Here is an 18408-nt window from a genome sequence, read left to right as displayed (position 1 = left end):
AGACTGCAAACAGGCCCAGGCCCAGCGGCTCAGAACAAGCTGTGTTTCTCACTCCTACTACGGGTCCACTGAGGACCACAGATGTGGCTCTGCTCACTACCTCACTGTTTGCAGTTATTGAAGGGAAAAGACAATATGGTGACCCATGTACTAGCCTGGAAATGATGGCCAACACTGTCATTGGCATCGTTGGCCACAGCAAGTTGCAGGACCATGCTCTAGCCAAACAAAGAGGAAAAATCCCATAATGGTTTTTGGAGAGTTGGAATATCTCCCAACAGGCACGGTTCATTTGTCACCTCCCTGGTGGAGATAACCTGGATTCCACCTAGCAACAGCACCGGGTCAAAGTCCAGGGTCTCTGGGTAGTGGCCTCCCCCTATCAGGCCAAATAGGGCCTGGTGCCCTGGAGCCTAGCAACTACATCATTCCCTGTCCACACCATTCTCTCAAATATTGACATTCAAGTGGATAAATGGATTCAAACAGATGGTTGCCTTAAGCAGGCTTTCCTGAAGGTGTGCCTTACTCTGAATGACCTACACCTACAAATTCGGGAGTCCAGCCCAAGGGAAATTGAAAAGCAGGGGGCGTGACATCTTCTTTCTGAATCAGTATTGTGACACTCAGTTTTACTGACCTCCATGCTTGCAGTGAAGCACATTGGGTAGAGAGTAAAGGAGACATACGGAAGAAAGCAGTAGCTGCAGATTAAAACATCTTCAGAGAAAAATGCGGAAATAAAAACCAACCCACTTTGCCCTCATGAAGACATCTGCTGATATGGTTCAGAAAGGACCTTTGGTTTTTAAATTTAGCTAAAAAAAAACAATAAAATGAGATTCATGGATTAGAATCTTACAAAATGATTCTGAACAAGACAGTCACATTGGCATAACCTTCTGGTTATAATGTCAAACAATGTACTTTTCCAGTTTTCCAACATCAACTTAAAAGCAGATTTATCTCTTTTTCTTCACTTTCTATTTCTTTGGGTTTTTACATCTCCATGTAATAGTAGTAGGAATCTACTTTATTTGACTCATCGAAATACAGCCTTGTTAGTTATTTGATGTGCAAGAAGTTTTTACTTACATTCCAGTAAGCATTTTCAACCTTTGATTCCAGAAATAAGGTTTTATTTTTTCCAGAGTAAATTAATTTGAGCAACCAAAGGTCTAAGTTTGATTTGAAACTATCTAAAAACTTTCAGAAGCCGGCTTTCTTTTGCTGGGCCAGTCTAATTCTTGAAAGATACTATTGTTTCCATATGGTTATCATATCCTTGTCCTCTCAGGGGCTAGGACTCCACCTCCCCGGAGATCAGCTGTAGTCTGATTTGCCTAAGTGTAACCTTTGCTCTGTTTTTTCATCAGTCACACTTAGACTTCTCTGCTCGTGGCCACCCATCCTGCAGTCATTATTGCAGGTATGACTTACCGGAAAGCCACCCTCACATATGAAAAGACCAGGTCTGACTTCTGAGAACCTTTCATCCCTTGGGTCTTGAAAGCATTTTCCTGCCAGACTTCAGTAGGCAAGCTAGCTTTGGAGACCTGGGAGGGTTATGCAGTGGTAGAAGAAAGGAATGAAGACAGTTCGATGTTATTTCCAAAGCCCTTCCTTAGGGGAGGAACCATGTATTACTCATTTTCGAACTGTAGTCTTGGGGAACCCTCACTCAAAACTTAAATGACTTACTATGCAAGAAGATCTGAAATGTGCACCACACTCCAAGTTGAATCGTTCCAACTTACTAATTAATTCTTCTAAATTCAATAAGCAATAGGATGGCATTTGTCCTTGACATGTAGTCCAGAAGCTAGCTTTGCCAGACTAGCTGCCAGACTGGGTTCAAATTCTTCCTCTACCTACTATCGAGAAAACTTGGGCAAATTAATTAACCTTTTTTGTCTCCTTTCTTTATTTGCAAAAAGGTGGACAAAAACCACACCTGCCAGAAGGGATTATCTGAAGGATTACATCAGAAACTAAGCCCTTCGCTGGAGTTAAATTTGAAACTCAGCAATCCAGCCTTGTGAGGTAGACAAACACTCCCCGTCAGGTAACAAACTGCATTCTTTCCTTTTAACTCTTCCTTGTAACCAGAGTGGGCTTTGTCAACTGGGGTATGATGGATTGTAGATGCGAATGTTACCTGAAAGTGTAATTCGTTTCAAGTAACGGCTTCCTTAAATGGAATACAATTCTGCTGTTCTGAGTTTGCAAGGCATAACTGACTAGGCTGATATTTGTAGAGGGCTCCGAGACCCATGAAGCCGCTGAAAAACAGTTACTGCCCAGAGAAAAGGTGGCTAGAAGTTACCCTTCAAAAATAACCCTGAGAGCAGCCTGCATTTCCCTCTGCCGCCTCTGAAAGAGGTGTGTGCGCGATCTAAAGTGCGTCCATCATGAATAATGATTGCCCTTACTCTCCCGACTACTGCTCTCCCAGGCAGAAACACCACCGGCCGATGCCACGGGCGATTCAGGGCAGCTCGGTGGGTGATCACGTAACGCTTAGAACCCTACGTGAGACCCGCAGCAAAGGCGAAGGCCAGGGTTTCAGAGGTTGGACTGAGCCACAGCGCTCGTCCGGGCACCTGATTTTCCGCGGCATTTCCGAATAAGCTATCTTTGTTTACATTTTGAGGTTGGCTCAGCCCCAGGAAGCATTACTACCTTCCACCCGGAGAAGCATCTCGCCTTTGCAGACGGTGCTGGGGCAGCAAAGTTCTTTTTCCTGGGTAGGGAAGAGCGATTCTCTTGCTTCTCGAGCGGGTGGTGACCCGTGTTTGGATAGCAGTGGGCAGTTTCAGGGGAGGTGGAGGTTTGGAGGGGAAGAGGAGGAGGTTGGTGCGGGGCAAGCCAGCAAAGTGCGGAAGCTGTATAGGGGATTCTTCTAGAAAGTAGGGTGGGAAGGGAGCTAGGGAGGGCGGGTGGAGGGACGGGATCTGTGTCAGAACGTGCGTGTGAGCGGATACAAAACCCAGGGAGGCGTGATCGGCGGCGTGTGTGCAAGCCGGAACGAGGGGCGCTGGCGGGGTGTGTGCCTCCTGGTGAGTGACACGGAGGGGCGGGCGGGCGGCCGGCGGGCGGGGGAGGCTGCGCGGGCGGGAGTGTCCCTGCGTGGGGCTGGCGGCGCGGAGTTGAGGCAGTGAAGGAATCCAGCCCGCCGGCCGAGCGGCCCTGCCTCGGCTTTCGCTCCGTCCGCCCTCCGCGTCGCAGGGGCCACCAGCGCCGTGCCCCGGCCCGGGACAGAGCGTCCGCGCTCGCTCCGAGGTAAGCCAGGGTCCCCGGGACGCGGGACGCGGCGGGGCCTGCGCGGCCGGGGTGGAGGTGGTCGAGCAGCCGCGCACTCCGCAGCCGGGGCTCCCGGAGGCCGCCTCGCGGGGCACTGGGTGTGGCCCGCGCTCGGCGGACCGGACACGGAGGTCGCCGTCCTTGCCTTCCCCGAGCGAGCGGGCGCCGGGCAGCTGAACGTAGACCCGGCCGGCCCTGCTCCGTGCGGGCGCCCCCGTGCGCTCCAGCTCCGCGCTGCCGAGCTGCCTGGCCGGAGCGGGGCGGCAGGTCCCAGGCACCCCGCACCCCCGGCGCCCGCGGGATCCAGTCCTAAAGCGTTCGGCGTGCGCGCGGCGAGGGTGCTCGGGGCAGGCGGGAGCGGCGCCAGGGCCGCGGGACTGAGCGGTGTCATTGCCGCGTCTGGGCAGATAAACCCCCCGGAGCCCGCAGGCGGCGGGCGGTCTGCGGCCCTGACTGAGGGTCGTTTCCGAGACGCGGAAACAACTTGACTTTTGCGTGTCTGAGAAGATTGCCGAGCTTCTCGCTCCCTGCGGGGAGGTCCGCGTTTACTGCAGACACCCGAGTGAAGGACCCAGCCTTCACCTGGACCGGGGTGCTATGGAAGCCTCCCATCATTTCCTCCCCATCCTTGCGAGTGGAGGCTTCCAGTGCACAGCGGGCTTGATGTTTATGAACTTGATGGGATTTCAGTTCCCTGCAGTCCTGGTTTTAAGCAGGTGCCAAGGTTGTGGAGACAGGACACTTTCATTAAAGCTTCTTTCTGTAAAGCATTTTGCTTCGAGTGCACTACAATCTCTCTGTAGCTTGAGACTGGGGAAAACCCTTGAACTTCAACCACAGCGCCTTTCTTTCCTTTCATAAAACATTATATGTATTATTTTCCCTTGCTTATCTAAAACACTCAAGTACCAGCCACCTTTGCAGTTCCGGAGATTTTAAGGGAAAAAAAAACAACAAAAACAAAACAAAAAACCGGAAATTTTAGAATCTGCAGAGAAAGAGTGAGGTCGTGTGGTCTTTATATTATCATTCTATTTTGTTTCAGAGGAACATTTCATTGCTACTCCGATTCTGTTTGCCAAAGAGTAAGCAGATGTGCAATATGGCAGAGAAAAGAAAGGACAGGAAGTCAGACATAGCAAAGACTATTCAAGTAGTAAAACCAGTTATTTTGAAGGAACTCTTTAAAAAGTTGCCTTCTGGATAAAATATTTTATGAGCCTTAGGAAATTGTGTTCCTTAAACAGGAAACGATGTGCTGTGTAGATGGAGCAGTCTTTTCAAATATCTGTAGTGCTTTAGGAAAATCTGTAGCTGGTGTTTGTTGGATATATTTTTTTAACCAAGAAAAAGAAAATCAACTTTGAGAATGATTTTCTATTTGGACAAGGCAAATACTACTTCATTCTCTAATTAGAGTTTTGAAATAAACTCAAGCTGGGTTAAGACCTTTTTCTGTGGTGCAACAGAACAGAAAACATGTCAGATTTGGTATGGCTTAACACACACACACACACACACACACACACACACACATGACTAGCTCCAAAAGATAATTTGCATAAAAATACAATTACTTGAATGCAGAGAATATTTAAGAGATTAAGGGAAAACATTGAACATCTGGGAAGGAGAGTATTAATTGGCAATTTTTGTTCTTTAATCTCTGAAATATTAAATTATTTCCTAGGAATCAATTTAGTTAATGTGCTCATTTAGGCGGGCAAAATGACCAGGCTTTCCTTTGTGTTCATTCTGATGTGGTAAGCACCCCACAGAAGCCTTCAGTTGCTCACACTAGTATCAAGTGGCCATCGTGGAAGAACAATCCACTGGCCCCAGAAGCTCCTTCATTCACCATGTCAGCAGTGATGAGAGGAACAAATACTTAAACCACGGCATGGCAGTCTGGAAAGCACTGCCAGGTAGGTCACCTCTAGGTGGAAATGGCAGTTAAGACTTAGAAACATCTCAGTTTTAGTCTTTTTTTTTTTTTAAATCAGTTTCTTAGTCTGCAGTCAGAGTGTGGCACCATTGTTAGCAATGGGTGTCCATTCATGGTTGTCACTTGAGGACCTATATACAACTGCAGTCAGCATCTTAAGAAATAAATCAGGAGAGAGAAGAAGTTTTAGTTCCAGTTCTGATGAAGTGGAAAAAGTAGAGATTGCTTATGGCTGCTACCTCCAGCCTTACCATGTGGCAAGAGAGTACATTTTATATGTATGTGATAGGTCCTGCTCAGTCACCACTCAGTGGTCTTGCCTTCCTGGTGACATCTGTGGTGCTGTTGTTACTGTGTTCCCTGACTCTGATAATCTAATCTGGAGTGGTTCTAATGTGTACACATGGAACAGTAGCTTCCATAAGCACAGCACAGGGTGTAAGGCCATGTGGACAGACTTAAATGATTGTGTTTGCCGGCCTCTGGATGGTTGAGTCTAATTCACCTCATCAGCTCACTCTACCGCTGCTGCTCTACCTTCAAGTGGAATTGCTCATTAAAATGGGATTTTCATTATGCCAGAAAAAAACAGTAAACATTATAGGAGAAAAATAAACCTTTTTTCCCCCTTTCTTCTTTTGAAGTCGACTGTTAGGAAGGTGTTATTTCCTTGATACATCAAAATGGCTAATTTAGAGTTGTGAAGATTGTTATATAAATAAGCCATATGTTGAATTTTCTGCTGAGGCTTATCCAGTCAGTGAATAGCAGTGATGGTTAGGACCCCCTAAATACCATAGCAGAGAAAAATAATCTGTGAAGGCGTGTGTCTACAGTGTATATTATTTTCATGATGCTTAATTAACAATTTCTGCTTTTATTTTCTAGTAAAAACTTCTTAAGTATTATCTACCCTTCTATCTTGACAGATCTTTAGCTGTAGTACTGATGTATCCACTCCTGTTTATCTGCTAGCTTAACAGACGTTTTGTGGTATGTTGTCCTATCCTTAGACTAGAGGCATGATAACACGGTTCCTTACAGCTTCCACTAAACTTGCACCTTTGATGATGAAAGTCCCTTCCAGTTTTTAATACTTTATGGTTTCTCTGGCTCACCTGGTCTAGGAATCCTTCTGTTTTTCTAGCTAGGAGACTGCACCAGATCTTGTTAACTTTTTCTTGGAAGTTTCTCCCAAGAGACAGCCCTATATTTCCTTTTCTTTCTTCAGTTTTTTGTAGAGCCTAAGCCCTGGCCTTCAATGTGCACTGGTGATTTTTACAGCCACCCCCCGCCCCGCTTCATCTCTTTGTCCTTCCCCATCCATGCCCTTCCACCACACTACCTTCCTGAAACATGCCTCTTCTGAGAGCAGTCTTCAAGCTTATAGCACAGGAAAGCCTGGTACCCACGAGATCAGGCTTAATTGAAGGCAGCTATGCTCACCACTATACCACCAACGCAGGCGATCAGGCTTACTTGATTAGAAGCCGCTGCTCTTCTCAAGGCAAGCTGGTCCCCGAATGAGGATGGTCCAAATTAAGGCTTTTCAGCTTTACGTGGTGGAAATGTGGTGTGTATTCAGCAGAAACCATACTTTGAATTTCCATCCTTGCCATAGGTTAGTTATAAGCAATGTGATATTCTCATAGGATGCTGTAGCTCACTCATGTCTAGTTAGCTGACGTCAGGGGTGGAAACGAGGGATGCTCTACACATGTTTAACCTGTGACCAGTAGGCTACATGTGTTACAGGATAGCTATGGATGGGGGCTAACACAAAATGGTAACTTACTTAAAACGTTATGAGATTTCTTTGCTTGCATTTCTTTTCTTGTAACTTGCTTGCACAGTTCTCTAGCATCGACATTGTAGGTGACAACATTCTCTTGCAATGCCAGAAGGTCAGGCACCTCTTCTTATGTTGCCAGTGGTTTTAGATGGGGGTACCCAATACATTGTGTAAGTTAAACACTTGATTATAAGATAGTCTCTGTGTCAGTTGGTTTTTGTCCAGCAATAAGCTAATAGGAGTTCTCTGAGTGTGTTTAAGGTAAGCTAGGCTGAGCTCTGAGGTTCAGCAGGTTAGGTGATATATTTTTAATTCACCATGGGTTTACTGGGAACCTGCGCCCAAAGTAAGCCAAGGAAGACCTACAGTTCAAATACTTCCCAGTCTTCCTGTCCTTGATTGGCATAAGGCCCAACCTCCCAGGGTGTTTTTCATGTATTTTATACTCCTGCCCAAATTTAACCCAACAGTTAGATTTCCTGCCTTTTTCAGACACAAATGCCTGTTCTTCACTTGGCTCCTTCTGCCCTCTGACATACTCATTTCATTCCTTCCCCTTTGTTTGTGCCCTGCTTCTTTGAAAGCTTTACCTGCTTTTCTCCGACCCAACCAGTCTTCAGAGTCAAACCCTGGTCATGCTGCCTTCATAGACTGCTTTCTTCTGCCCTCCTGTCCACATCCTTCTTAAGTTTAGACCTTTGCTTAGATTTCTCCTACACTGTTGCTTCTTGCTTTCCCAGGTAGATCGGAAGCTTCTTGAGGGCATCAGTATGTCTTCCAATCACGAAACAGCTACAAGCCAACGGTCATATCAAGTGTTTGATAAATGCAGCGGTAGAAATAATAAGCTAGAAGGGTTTGTCCTTCATTGATGGCTCTGATGGCAGCTGTGCCATGCTCACCTGTTTATGTCGAGGGCCAACTCACAGCCTGACTTTTAGTCATGACCTCAATTAATGTTTGTTAACATAGAAATTAATATTGACATTGGATGAAAGGGGCAGACACTTGAAGGAGTCATTTGTCACGGAGTTTTTCTCAGCTTTCCTGGTTGGTTCTAATCAGTTTCTCCATTCATCAGCAGTGAGGATTCTGAGACCTTGGTGTTATCAGACTTGAGATAATGATGGGGTCTGGCAGTTGTGACTTGGAATTGAGAAGACAGCAGTTATTTTAAGGTGGGATGATGGGCCTCAGAGTGAGCAAAAATTAAAAGCATCAGGCTTAATGCCACTATTTTATATGTAAAATGATCAGGCTAAAGATATCAGTTACATAAGGATTCTGTTACTTGGCATTAAAAACTCCAGACGACATGGCAGGGCTGCACACCTTTCATTTGAAAGCAACCCTATAAACTGGAAAAAAAATCATCTGGGACTCCATCTGAGAGTGAAAGGTGAGGCCAGGAAGAGCTTGTCCAATTCGTCAAAGCAGTGATTTTAAACCTTCCTGATGCTGTGACCCTTTGTGCAGTTCTTCATGCTGTGGTGACCCCCAACAGTACATTTATTTTTGTTGCTACTCCATAACTGTGATTTTGTTACTGTGTTTTCAGATAGTCCCAGGTGACCCCTGTGAAAGGGTTGTTTGATGAGGGAGCCGAGATGCAGAGGTTGAGAACCATTGCATTAGCGTGTATTGGGCTGGGAACCAGCTCCTTACACTTAGTTTTAAGACTGATTTCATAGAAGGCGCCTTTTCTCTGAAGAGTTTGCTCTAGCAGGAAACATGACTTGCACCACAGAGATGAACATCTAAGGGAACTCAGAAGGGGAACATTGACTTCTGTTGGTGGGGACAGGGACGGACGGCCCTGGTGGAATGCCAGTTATTTGGGCTGCTTATTAAAGCAATTCGTTACAATTTCAGTCGCTATTACTGGGAGTGTGATGGGGAGCAGAAGTGTCTGCTTGGAATGGAAACTTGATTTCCAGGGTTTAAAAAAAGGCCTTCTCACACCAGAGTTCTGAAATATTCAATAGTGGAACCTAGAGTGTATATAGATGTCTTCTGTAGTCATGTGTGATGCCAAGCACTGAAGTGACCATGAAATAAAGCACAAAATAAATGCTGTAAACTGTGTAACCCAGTATGTTCCTGGTTGTTTGCCCAACTTACTTAGCATGCTCAGAAGGTCCCCCCCCCCCCCCCCCGTAGTATTAAGTACGGAGGATCCTTCAGATTGTCAATCTGGCATTAAAAACTCCAGACGACATGGCAGCCAATGTGGGACACTACCCAAGTGTCTACAGGAGCTCTGAAAATGCATCAGCATCTGATAACCTAGAACCTCATTGATTCTATACAGCTACCCTCATGGACTCTAGAAGTACTCTGGGTACCAACCTCAGACTTGAGGTTGTAAATACAGATTGTTCCATTTTATGAAGCGGTAAGCACCCATCACTGATCGTGTATACAAACAAACTTTAAAAGGCAATGTCTTACTTGGTTATACATATTATGTCCTTGTATCCTCAGATGTGCTGGAAGTACATGTGAGCCCCATTTTACTGAAAAACAAAACAGAAGTCTGGAAAAGTTGATAGAAATTGATAAAGCATGCATGAAAGCCAGGCAGTGTGAGTGCAGGAACCAAATATGAACTGTGGTGGAGAAAGGATACAAAAGTAGACATCATCAGTTAAGACGTTAAGGTCCCTTGCCATCACTTAGGTTGACTGTGTAATTCTCTGCAGGGAAGAGGATACTATCTGTGGCAAAGCACTAACTCATTGTTAGGGGCACCCAGTTCCCAGAGATCCAGAACCAACTGCATACAGTTATCAAGGCAGCTATCATGTACAGATCCACTCATCTTAGCCTGACAATGAACAGGTGCCATGGAATTTGTATGCCCGTTTTACGCTGCTGAAGCTCAGAAAAGGTTCAGAACTTGACTGACAGAAAGGTCACTCAGTGTCAGAGGCTCTACTAAGTCTGACTCAGGCTTTTGCTTTTTCTTACTGCACCCTGGGAGTGGTGCACAGTGACCCTGAGAACATTTACCATCGGTTCTACCCAGACACTGACCAGTCCCAAAGACTGCTGACTACAAGGAACTCCCTGTAACTGTGGTTCTCGGATGATCAACAGGTTCTGAAGTGATGGCCCTGTACCCCACGACCCATAGAGTCTACTGGAGTGTTCATGTGTGTGAAAGACTTTTCAGTGTATCAAACCCAGAAAACAAAACAAAACACCAGGGGATTCTTCCTGGCTTCAATCCGTTTTACATTATGATAGGCAGAAAGAAAAGGGGAAAAGAAAACTGTCTTTGTGTGTAATTCTGCTGCGGGTCTTCTGTGATAGTTTAACAATGGAAGACGATCTTGGCAGGTTGGAGCCAAGGGGCACCACAAAGTCACATAGTGCAACAGAGCTCACCTGGGAGGTTTACTGGGGGGAGGTGCAGAGCCAGCCTCTGAGAGGGAGCAGAAGGAAAGGGGGGTGAGAAGAGCTTTTTTAAGGTGAGCATAGTGCATTTGCACAGGGAGAGAACTCTACTTGGCGGCTGCAACAGATACAGTGTCGCATCTTGGCTGCTGCTGCTACTGTGTCCTACTAGGTCCCCGAGAGAGCAGGCCCCTGAAATGCCTGAATGCTGGCACCCTCTCCTCTAGAGCCTCAGTACCCTGAGTGTGGCCTCTGCTTGCTCTTTTCGTTTGTCCTGTGGCAGCTGCCGTGTTTCGCTTCTGCCTGCCACCGGTGTGCCCTTGATTCTTGAATCTGTGTGTCCAGTTGGAGACCTCTTCTAGTATTTTCTCAGGTACTCTCATCCATAATTAGATCCAGCTGTAAACCAGCGTAGGCCTCCATACTCTCTGCCTCAATTAGTGAAACCACTTCAGCAAGTGTAAGAAGCCGCTCTTCCTCAAAACCTGCATTTTCATGACCACCGAGCCTGATGGAAGCTAGGGGACCATCTTTTCGAATTCCCCAGAGTCTGCCCTCCCCTCTCTCCACAGTGACTCCCATGGCTGTGCTGGGTCAGCTCCTCAGTCCTTCTCTTCAGGTTTATTCTAGTCTGGCTGCCTTCTGTCTGGTTTGCTTCCATCACCTTCTTCACGGAGCTGCTTCTCTAAAAGGCCAAGCTAATCATGACTCATCACTTAAAATCCTCCAGCGTGGTGACTGCAGCTGAGGTTGGAGTCTAAACTCCCTAGCAGGGCACAAAGCGCCTTTGTGATGCAGGCCTTCCTTTCAGGTGTGCTGCACCCATCACCTCTAATGATCCCGGGCCCTGCTGTCTGCTCCCATCCATAGCATCCTCCTTAAAAGAAATACATTGTTGTTAGAAGGGAATGATGGGAGGGATGGGGACAGAAGAGAGATTACAGCACCATGGGTCCAGTACCATAATACCATCGAAATGTGGTTAGTTCAAAGTCTTATGTGCTGGGAATGTCAAAGAAGATTTTATGGGGCAAAGGGGTGATTTTAAATATCTCATTAATATAAACGTATGTGCAGGGGCTGGAGAGATGACTCAGCGATTAAGAGCACTGACTGCTCTTCCAGAGGACCGGGTTCAATCCCCAGCACCCACATACCAGCTAACAACTGTCTGTAACTCCAAGATCTGACTGCCTCACACAGCTATACATGCAGGCAAAACACCAATGTACATAAAATACAAATAAATAAATTATACTGGGCGGTCATGGTGCACGCCTTTAATCCCAGCACTTGGGAGGCAGAGGCAGGCACAGGTACATCTCTGTGAATTCAAGGCCAGCCTGGTTTACAGAGAGAGTTCCAGAACAGGTTCCATAGCTGCACAGAGAAACTGTGTTTGTGTGTACCAGTGTGATGTGGAGTCTAGAAGCTGACCGTGGATGCCTTCCTCAAATGTCCTCCACCTTATCGCCTTATGTTTTTGAGTCAGGATCTACAGCTTGCTGATGGAGCTGTACTGGGTAGGTGACCCTCTTGCTTCCCCAGCTCTGGGATTACATTTCTGTGTACTTTTCGTTGCCTGGTTTTTTCACATGGATATGGAGATTGATATCAGTGTCTCGTGCCTGTGCCTCGAGCACTTTACTGAATGAGCCATCTCCCAAACCCCTCGTTAGTATAATTTTGGTTACATATTGAGATAGAAATATTTTGTATATAGTCAGCTAGATAAAATAGATTAGTAAAACTAAATTCACATTGTTTTAACTTAGCTACTAGAAAATTGCCTGTGTGGGTTGCATTGTAATTTTATAAGACAACATCGCTACAGAGTATCTCTTCCTTCCCAGGAAATGTGCCTGATGCAAGCTAAACCCTGATGCAAGCTAAACCCAAGTCAGCTCCATAGTAAGGAGAAGCAACAGTTGTTCAGTTTCTTGAACCCAGAGGTATAAAGTGCTTCCCTAAGATACAGAATTCGAGAGACAGATTATGGATACTAAGACCCAGAATTATCCTCACAGTGTGCGCAGCATGGGGAGCATAGACGAATCTCTCCCCACTAACCAGAGAGGTGCAGGGGTCCCATGGTGTGTTTGTGTGTTTGTGGGAGGGGGTGGGGCTTGAGATAGACACTAGGTGGAAGTGAAAGCACGCTCCTGGAACCTTTCTTCTCCGGGTACCAGGAGAGATGCTGAGGGCCAGGTCTGTGCGACCTGTTATCTGGGTGTTAGTGCTTCCTGATGGGTTACTTCATAATTTCCCAGCTCTTTAGCTCTTACGATCCCGAGCCAGTTCATGAATCAAGGGGTTTAGAGTCAGTAGTGTGCATTTATGCAGTCACTGGGCACCAAGCAAAACCCTGCCCAAACCTGGTAAGTGCTTTGTAGAAGTTATGCCAGGTACCCAGGGAAACCTTTTGTGCATCAGTTGGCCCCAAAGACATTGGGAGATGGGTATGTGGGCTATCAGGAAGACCCAGAAGACAGGGTGCTGTATCCTAAGAGATGTCTTCATGTCTTCACCGTGGAATAATGGAGGGAACCCTTATCAGGCTGGAGCAAGAGGAAGGAGCCCTCCAGGAGGATGTGATGGGAGAAACCAAGATGATCAAGAGAAAACTTTCCGAGGACCAGAATCCTGGAAGAGTCTGACCTAGGCAATGTAACTAGGTGCCTCCTGGAGAGAGGATTTGATTGCTGTGTTCTGTTGAGCCCTACAGTTCTGAAAAGAACCTCTTCCTGTCTTGATTCCTCTGTGAGCAGCTGTTTTGATTTGCTTTACATGGTGAACATCTGTATAAGATCTTGTTAAGAGGACACATTCCTGTGCTGCAAATAAGAATTTGAAAGTAACATATCTACTGAAAATGAGCCTAGAGCAGTTGTGAGCAGCCCAGTGAGGTTATTTGTCCTATGTTTACAGCGTGGGACTTTCACAGAGAGATTGTCACTCCCCAGCATCAGTACCTTAGTGAACCACCATCCAATGGATGGCGCCTTTTGATCAGGAAATCATAACTCAGCCTTGTTCTTTAGGGGTCAAGTGTTCACGTGGTGTGCCAAGTTCTACTTTGCCTCTCGTGTGCACATCTTGCTTTGAGTTCTTGTGGGAGAATCCCAGACAGATGATCTGGACTGAAGGTCCCATGTCTCTCATCACACCTAGAGGCAGCAGTTTAGTCTGTGAGCTGCAGACCCAGAGCTGAGTCTCTGTCCTTTCCCCCAGGTTCCTTTGATACTGACATCGACCAGTAATGGTCACAACGTTTCATGAATTATTTGTTGACTGGAATATCTTCCTTGCATGCTCACTGCATTAGTTCATTTATTATTTTTTTCTGGTTGTGGTTGTGACAGAATTAAGGAGGCACACTGAAGGTTTATTCAGCTCACAGCTTTGGAGGCTGAAAGTTCAAACAACACAGCCCTGGCTTTGGCAGGGGTTCAGGAAAGCGTGGCTGAAGTGCATGTGGGCATAAGGAGACGGGAATATATCTTAAAACGAAGCCAGAGGAGACAAATCCCTATGACCTGCTCCGCTCCAAGACTACATTCCTAGTGACCTTAGGACCTCCCAGAAGGCTTCACTTTCCAGCATTGCCACACTCAGAACCACGATCCCAACACATGAACCTTTGGGAGACAAAAATATGTTGACACCATATAGCATTGACTCTCCCCTAATTCCAAGAGATGACCTTGCAGGTTGGCCCTCTGCTGATTTCTAGGTCCTGTTTGTACTATGTGGATGACTGGAAGGCCACGGGGAAGTTGAGTATAGCATTCATTTTCACAATTGATGCATCTATTTGTTTGTCTTTAGATGGAAGGCTGGGTGGAAAGGAAAGGTGGCTGCCCTTATCGTGTGATTTCAGAATCCATACTCCTAAAAGGTCATTTCAAATATAATTAGTCTCCTTTTGTTAAAACTTGGAGAACTAACATTACAAAATTCTATCCTTCTTCCTAAGGCCAGTGTGTTTTAAAGGCAAAAGAAACCCCAATTGGGCATTTGGAAGTCCTGATTTGATGTCTGATATGGGATGGTTGTATGAGTTGAATTGAGGTGTTTAATCTTCCTGAACTTAGGGTCTGTCATATGAGAAGCAAAATTAGCAATATCTACCATTGTGTTATGACTTCATATGACTAAATAAGACAATAAAAAGTCCCAGGGGCTCAAACTCAAACGCTGTGGAAGTGGTGACTTAAGCTTACTAAACATACACTCCTTGGCTTGAACAATTTTGCAGTTCTTCTCTGAGGCTGGTAAAAGAGAATAAAAATCTAGATCAAGGAGCCAAAATTCTGTCCATTCAGCAGTGAAGAAAGGACCAGAAGGAAGCTGTCTTCACATTTTAGTTACGTCCAATCCTGGATAATAGTTTGCATTTGTGAAAATTCTCGTCTGGAATTGTGGGTGCAGCATGAAGCCATGGGGAGGCCTGTTTACATCCTCTGCCAAGATAGTGTGACAGTAAGCAAAGCAGGCTTTTGAATCCTGGAATAGTCAGGTGCACTGCCGTCAAAATAAACTTGTGGTTTTTCCTTTGCTGATAAATTACAAACAAAGGAAGTCACTAAAATACCCTGAAAAGGAAGTTTTGTGTATAAATTAGATGCCGGGGAGAGGTCTTTACACTCATTTGGTTGGAACCATTCTTTGCTTAACTGTGGGTGTTGGGGAAATTCTTTTGTTGGGAGCTTTGTTGCTTGCAGGGAGAGAAAAGCTTTAGAACTTCAAAGAAGACAGATTTTGATTCCAGGCAGTGTTGCTCTCATGTAGGCTGACTTCTGCACTCTATGCTGCTTCCTAGCGCTCGACTAAGGGAACCTTCTCACTGACATTCTGGAAAGGAGTGAGGCTGAGCATCTCTGTCGCCATGTGTGATGGGCAGCCATGAGTATGGACAGCCATGAGTATGGGCAGCCTTGTACACAAAGGGAAACTGGGACGTGTTACCACTGTCTTTCCTGCTCCAGGTCTTTGTTCTTCTGTACCTCTGATGAGATCAGAGTGGGGACCTGGATTCTGTAACATTTATCTGGCCTCTGTAGTTGGGTTTGTTTGTTTGTTTTTTACTCTTAACTCTTGGTGGACTTGGCACCAGCTCCCAAATAATCACATGGAGACTTATTCTTTCTTATGAATGCCCACCCTTAGCTTGGCTTATTTCTAGGCAACTTTTCATTCTTCCTATCCCTTTTTCTTTTTTTTCCACCCTTCTTTCTTTCTTCCTTCTTTATTTGTTTCTTTTCTTTTCTTTTTTGGATTTTTGAGACAGAGCTACACTGTGTAACAGGTCTGGATATCCTGAAACTAGCCAGACAGTTTTTCTTAACTCAAATTACCCCATCTACCTTTTGCCTCTGGGCTTTTGCCTGTCTCTATTTCAGCATATGTTTTCTTTCCTTCTTATTTCATGTCTGGTTGGGTGGCTGGTGACTGGTCCCTGGCATCCTCCTCTCCTCCTTTATCTCTATCTCCTTTCTTCTATTTTTCTCCTTCTACGTATTCTCTCTGCTTGATGTCCCTACCTATCCTTTTTTCTGTCTAGCTATTGACTGTTCAGAACTTTATAAGACCAATCAGGTGTTTTAGGCAGGCACAGTAACAGTTTCACAGAGTTAAACAAATGTAACATAAAAGAATGCAACACATCTTTGCATCATTAAACAAATGTTTCACAGCATAATTCATCTTTAATATTCTGCAGTTGGCCTCCACACTCCTGATGCAGTTGACTACCTTACTGTAACACCATAACCTTTTATAGACAGAATCTCACTGTGTATCCATGGCTGGCCTGAAACCTGCTAGGTAGGTCAAAGTGACCCCAAACTCACAAAGATATGCCTGCCTCTGCCTCCTAGCTGGGCAATTAAAGTCATGCACCATCTTGCCTGGCTATGGTCTTTTAAAAAATATTATTTAATGTTCATCTGTGGCATTGAACATATAAATACATTTATTGTTCTGATGGACTGTGAGCAAGAACTGCTCCAGTTGTGGTGGGAGATATCAACTCAGTTTTCCACGGCAACACTAATTCATAATTTCCAAACCATAATAGAGTTTCACCTTCTGGACTCTTGTGGATTGCATTTCAAAGCTGTTTTGTTTGTGCGTTTGTTTTGTCTCTCATTGATTAAGGCAGGGCATATTTTAATAATGTTTACATGAAATGTACTTGTAGCACCGACATGAACGTTTCTAAGAAGTTGGAAAGAGATTATGATACTCTGGTCCATTGTCCACCAAATGCAGGAATCTCTTCCACAGTAGCCCACCTGCTGCTTGAACCCATCAAGGAATGGGGACTTCACACACTCATGATGCCAGGCAACACCAATGACAGCAGTTTGCAATGTTCCTGGCTCTGAAGCATGTTTAATGTTGGGCACACTGATATTCACTATTAAGAACAAGTGGGTGAAAATATCTCTTAAAATATCCCTTCTGCACAGTGCATTGCAGTCTTCCTCCTGAACATTCCCTGTTGGCCTTTGCCATGCCACCACCGAATAGGCTGACATTTTCAGAGAGCTCTTGTGTTTGCTACTTATTGTTAGGATTCAGGTATTATCCTGGCCTGCCTCTTGTCACCTGTCAGGATGCACTCAGGCAGCATCCTGGCCAGCCCAGGGTCCTAGGGCTGCTACATCACTAGTAGTCTGCACCCAGGTACAAAGGTCCTTTGAAGAGGCAAACTCCACCCACTTCCACTCTCTCTTTCCCACTGTTCCTCTGAAGGGGCAGACAGGACTTGCCCTCTCCCCATTTCCCCCATTAAAACGTCTCATTTAAGCTCCCTATGCTTGTCATGTTTGTCCCTCCACTGTCATAGGATCTGCCATATTTTAGCACCTTAGACCCTTGTCCTTTCAGGGTGATATGTCCCAGATGTCAATCAACACTTCTCATCCGGCTAACTCTCCTCCACCGTGCTGTCCGGGTTCTTCTAAGAGGAGGGGGCCTCTTCAGTTCACCACTCTAGGCCCGAGATTCTGAGTGGCAGAAAATGTAGAAAAACTACATGACTTCCTCGACCATGGGTGATCTTTATTAACAAAGTCAAGGGTCATCATGGCCCCCTTTGTAAGCCACGGACCAGTGTGCCTCTAGTTCATATATGAAGGCAAATAAATCTTCCAGGTCTTTTTGTAACCGTGCTGGGACCCCTCCTCTGCTCAAGCAATCAGTTCTGCACTCAGAGGATTTATTCAGAGGAGTCCACATCTATCTTAGTTTTTGTTGTTTGGTTTTTGTTTTCGTTAAGTTACTTTCGCCCCCCCCCTCATTATCAAGACAGTTTGAAATCCAGTTTTTAATTTAGTCTGTTAGTGACACTTTCATTAACTTATCTAGTAGGTGTGAATGAGTGGTCTGGTTTGGTCTGGGCTTTTCGCAGTTCTGGGGATGGAACCAGGGCTTCCCATGTACTGGGCGAGCACTCTGTCTCTGAGTCATCCACTCCACCAGACTCTAGACTTCTGAGTCTGTTTATTTCTACAAGAAACTCGGCATGAGAATTTTTGTTAGATTTTTTTAAAATAAAAACTAGTGTGATGATCTTGCCATTACTTTGTTGTCACAGAGGGGTGTGGCAGGGGATAGTTTTAGCCCAAAACACTAGCTCACTCACTGTTGGTCTGTTTACTCCAGTATAGAATCCCCTTTGTGAGTGAAACAAGCTTAATTTAGAATTAGTTTTAGGTTGCATTACTTTTTGTTGTGAAAGAATCACTGAAAATTGCTTTTTAGCACATCATTCAGCTCATCTTCGTGGAATCATGTTCTTGAAACAAATCATTGAAGTGACAGGAAATCATCTCTTAGGTGTCACTCCAACACGCTGTTATGCTCACACCTTCTTGGAGAGATAGTATCAGGCGGAGGCATGTCCAAACAGTAAGCTGACGCCTACAGGCATGCTCCGTGGCAATATCAGTAGCATGACAGT

At 45.4% G+C, this 18408-nt stretch overlaps 1 protein-coding gene across 3 annotated transcripts in view; it reads left to right on the top strand.

Annotated features, from left to right (window-relative positions):
* Nucleotides 1–2597: 2597 nt before the first annotated feature.
* Spats2l (spermatogenesis associated serine rich 2 like) overlaps nucleotides 2598–18408 on the top strand; it is a 174474-nt gene continuing 158663 nt past the window's right edge. Inside the window, exon 1 of one of the 3 annotated variants that reach the window (XM_013121137.3) lies at nucleotides 2598–2747. The gene's annotated coding sequence lies outside the window, so the exon portion shown is untranslated. Of the gene's footprint in view, nucleotides 2748–2956; nucleotides 3060–3135; nucleotides 3283–18408 lie in introns of those variants that run through there. The other 2 variants (XM_013121136.3, XM_013121135.3) reach the window with 2 other exon arrangements.

This window comes from Mesocricetus auratus, unplaced genomic scaffold (genome assembly GCF_017639785.1).
Source record: "Mesocricetus auratus isolate SY011 unplaced genomic scaffold, BCM_Maur_2.0 Super-Scaffold_100010, whole genome shotgun sequence".
NCBI classification, from domain to species: domain Eukaryota; kingdom Metazoa; phylum Chordata; class Mammalia; order Rodentia; family Cricetidae; genus Mesocricetus; species Mesocricetus auratus.
Note: the sequence above shows the minus strand (reverse complement) of the source record. Positions and strands in the feature narration are given on the sequence as shown.